The sequence below is a fragment of the Cherax quadricarinatus genome, unplaced genomic scaffold, assembly GCF_038502225.1.
Source record: "Cherax quadricarinatus isolate ZL_2023a unplaced genomic scaffold, ASM3850222v1 Contig43, whole genome shotgun sequence".
Classification (NCBI taxonomy): Eukaryota; Metazoa; Arthropoda; class Malacostraca; order Decapoda; family Parastacidae; genus Cherax; species Cherax quadricarinatus.
The window spans coordinates 144,103-148,497 of record NW_027195069.1 but is presented as its reverse complement, the minus strand read 5'-3'; positions in this window follow the sequence as shown (position 1 = coordinate 148,497).

The following is a 4,395-nucleotide window of genomic DNA, read 5'->3' as shown; positions in this document are numbered from 1 at the left end:
TATATATATATATATATATATATATATATATATATATATATATATATATATATATATATATATATATATATATATATATATATATATATATATATATATATATATATATATATATATATATATATATATGTCGTGCCGAATATGTAAAACTGGTCAATTAGCAAGAACTCATTTAAAATTAAGTAATTTTTTAAATTTTCTCTTATACGTTTAAAGATATATTTTTTTAATTTTGCACCAGAAGAATTTTAGAAAACTTACCTAACCTTAATATAACAAGAACAATTTATTTTAGCCTAACCCAACTAAATATATTTTAGATTTGTTTACAGTAATTTAATAGTAAACAAACACAGTGAAATATATTTTTTTCGTTAGGTTCAGAATGATTTTGGCGAAATTATTGCATACACAAATTTTCGCTTGTCCTATATGGCAAGATGAGCGTTGCTATTTAAGCCAAGATCGCAAGTTCTGCCTATTCGGCACCACACACACACACACACACACACACACACACACACACACACACACACACACACACACACACACACACACACACACACACACACACACACATATATATAGAGATATATATATATATATATATATATATATATATATATATATATATATATATATATATATATATATATACCCTCTCTCTCTCTCTCACACACACACATTCTACAACTACATACAGGCGAGTACATGTGGGTGAGTACACACACTCGAACTTCTTTGATTACAAGTCTCTGACATTTTTCTCTGTGGTTTTCGTAAAACAAAATACCATCTTCAAAATAAAAGAATTCGTTTGATCTAACTCACCATTTATTATCTTTGCAGAGTGCTACTTTCTTTCTAAGCTGTAGTTTTTCCTCAGGTGTATGAATGGTGGAGAATGTATCGATGGAGTAGACAGTTTCCTGTGCAGCTGCCCTGTCACGGCCACGGGGACGCTGTGTGAGTGTCTGGCCACCCCTCATGGCCACACATGCCAGCAGCTGCCTCACTGGTTCCAAGACAAACCCTTCCAACCCATCAGTACCACTGTCAAGGATGTGTTTCATCGATGGTTTAACGTTAGTCAGGTGGTGAATGATTCATTGATATATTATTCTCCCTCTCCGACCTCAACGGAAGATATTTATGTTTATCCCACGAGTTTTGTCCATGTCTCTTCTTACGATGTTTCTCCCACCGAGACAGCTCGTCCCAGTGTCGATTTGTTATCAACCGTTTCTCCGACGCTGCCGCGGGAGTCCCCAGACTACGTTACTCCGTCTTCTGTGATAAGTGCCAAACACTCGCCAGTGTATAGTGAGTTAGAGTCCTCCAGTGTGCCTTACTTTCCTAGCGCGCTGTTCGATTCCATCTTCCCATCCGAGAGTCTCTTCCCTTCCACTATGGAATGGAGCGAATTTTGGACTATGCAACCATCACCAGTGCTTCCAATCGCGCCTTCCTCACCTGCTCTTGAAGACTCCACGGTGTTGTTGTCTTCGGAGTTGGTGACTTCGACGCCTGTGCCACACATCCTCCCCACCACCCATGTTCTCGAGGGCTCCTTCCCCACGCCCTCAGTGGAGCTTGTTTCTTTATTCCTTGTTTCTGAGTTCGACGTAAGTACCACGCCTGTTTTCGACTCATTACCCGCCCTTGAGCCCACTCCTGTGCTCTCTATCGCCACTAGCTTTCTAGACACTGCGACCTCTGTGGTCGTAGAGCCATCGACTTCTATCTTCGTAGAACTCGCGACTTCTGTCCCCATAGAGCCTGCGACCTCTCTTCTCATAGAGCCCGCGACCTCTGTCCTCGTAGATGCTACAGCTTCCTCGCCAACCTATACTTACGGCATAGCCACCACGACGTTCCTGCCAGATGATGACGGGTTTGGGAACCAGACCTTTACACCAGAGGCTGACTTAGCTAGCACGCCTCCCTCTCTTCTACCAGGGGTTGACGAATCCACTGAAATTACCAGTGCTACTGAAGACTTTATTACTTTTGTACCCCCAACCACAGAACCCCCTGAAAATTACACTAGTTACCCCAGTGAGCAAGATAAAGTTACAGAACCTTTCAATACCACCGAGGATAGCATCCTCGGTCCTGTCCAACCCTCGCTCACCACAACGTCTTTCCCGACTGATACTGATTTAAGGCGGCCAACTGAGGTTACTACGCTGGGGATTAACGCCACCGATAAACCCACTGCCACTGCCTACGACACTGCCACACACGAGACGACCACAGCGTCACCCGATTACGAGGATACTAGAGGTTACACGTCAACCACAGACATATCCTTGCTCACTCCACCACCAGAGTATGAAGACACAGGAGGTACCTCAATCGTTACAGACTTATCGGTCACTTCATTCACTCCGCCAGACAGTGACAGACAACCTTCCTCGACAACGTTTACTGCGACAACAGAAGTTTATTTGAACATGTCTACCGTGAGTGTGGATGAATATGATGAATACAATGTCACCTCTCCTGCACCTCTTGATGAGTTTAACGAAACTGTCACAGTGCCACCAGACCTGCAAGCAACACTAAAGGTACCAGTACTTGTAGACGCAGTTAACATGACGGAAAACGTCACATTGGTGGTGACAGAGGCTGACACAGGTGTTCCTGTGGTAACTTCTCCCGCCTCTGTTTCGCTCTTCACCACTACTACACCTTCGACACCCGTGACTCTGTATGACAACATCACAACAGATTCTTTTACAACTGAGCTCGCGATCTACGACACCTCTGCTACTAGTGACTTTTTGTATCCGAACGAAACCTTCAGCACAGTGAAGACACCAGTAGATATCCCGCACTTGATGACGATATTCAGTTATGTTACAGAGAGGACAACAGTCAATGACTCTTTCACAGTGGAACATACGACTCCAGACGATTATTACACCACCATAAACGACACTTACACGACACAAATGACAACCACTGACCACGAGAGAGAGACAGTTGGTGTGGCTCTCTTTACTGAGGAGCCGCCAACAGGCAGTGCCTGGCCTGTAACTGAAAAGACACCAGAAACAGTGGTGACGAGGGTGCAGACTGTGTCACCAGAAGCAACTACTGACGGTGAAGTTAGCAAGCCTTCCACAGCAACCAGCGTCCCATCCACGACGGTGACCGCAAGCTTAGACGTTACATTCACCGTAGTCACCGAACCTACCAAAGATCTGGAAAATGTAACAGCACCCGACTACGAATTCTTCTATAATATCTCGACTACCGGAATAAATATAACCACAACATCCCCCAGTCCCTCGTCAACTGACATCTCAGTCTTCCCACCACCTGAAGTGCCTTTGCTTCCCACAACGACTGTATCTGCCACAGAGGTACCACTTAGCCAGACTGAAGTGAATACCACTGCGCCATCTGCTAGTTCTCCCCCTACCTTCCCTCTTACCACACCTACACCTGCCACCTTCACCACTGCGGCACCCAACATTACATTCCAGGTCCCGACGACGCTGCCACCAGCCACCCTCGGCCCTGGCTACGACATCACGACGGAACGTGGAGAGGACGACCAGACAGCCAGCTCAAGCGTCCAGGAACCAGTGTTCGAGATCACGTCACAGAGACCCGAGGAGCCTGCAGAGACCCTCCCCGTCACCAGTGTGGCTCCGACCACTTCCAGTGAAATGTGGTCTGTGACGGAGCCCAGTGTGACACCCGGGACTACCATCACACCCCCTGTGACCCAGAGTGATCAGCCGCCAGTGGTAGCTTGCGGCACCAGTTACTGTCTCAACGGTGGAAGCTGCGTCAGTCGTGATGGTAACTTTACAGTAAGTACTGCCCACCGTACTTTACCTTGCCATCTCTGGGGGACAACACTCCACCACTCCTTGCTATGAATGAACCACACAGGTCTAGCGCCTCGTGTAATGTGATCTACAACGGAAGAAATCACAATAAAAGGAGTGATTACAATTATGAAAAAGATACCTAAGTGAAAATAATAGAACCTGAGCCCTTTCGTGTGCTTACACACATATCTGTTCCTTTGAAGATGTGTGTAAGCACATGAAATCGCCCAGGTTTTATTTCCTATTTTCACTTGTTATTTTTTTTCATGATCTACAATTCTTGCAAATTCAGTTTGACATATTTTTATCTGGGTTCTCAAGATGAGATTTTAACAGAGGCAGGATACTGTATTTTGTATAAAAGCATTTGTTGTACTATCCTGCTAATGGCACCGAGATTAGTGCTTATTTTGCAGGCTTTTGCCTTGTGAGCTTGAGGTCTGAGTGGATGTGTGTATGCATTTACGGTCATGTGCATGGCTGTATGGGCGTATGTGTGTGTGTGTATGCTTGTATAAAAAAAATATGTTGACCAGAGTGCGGAATG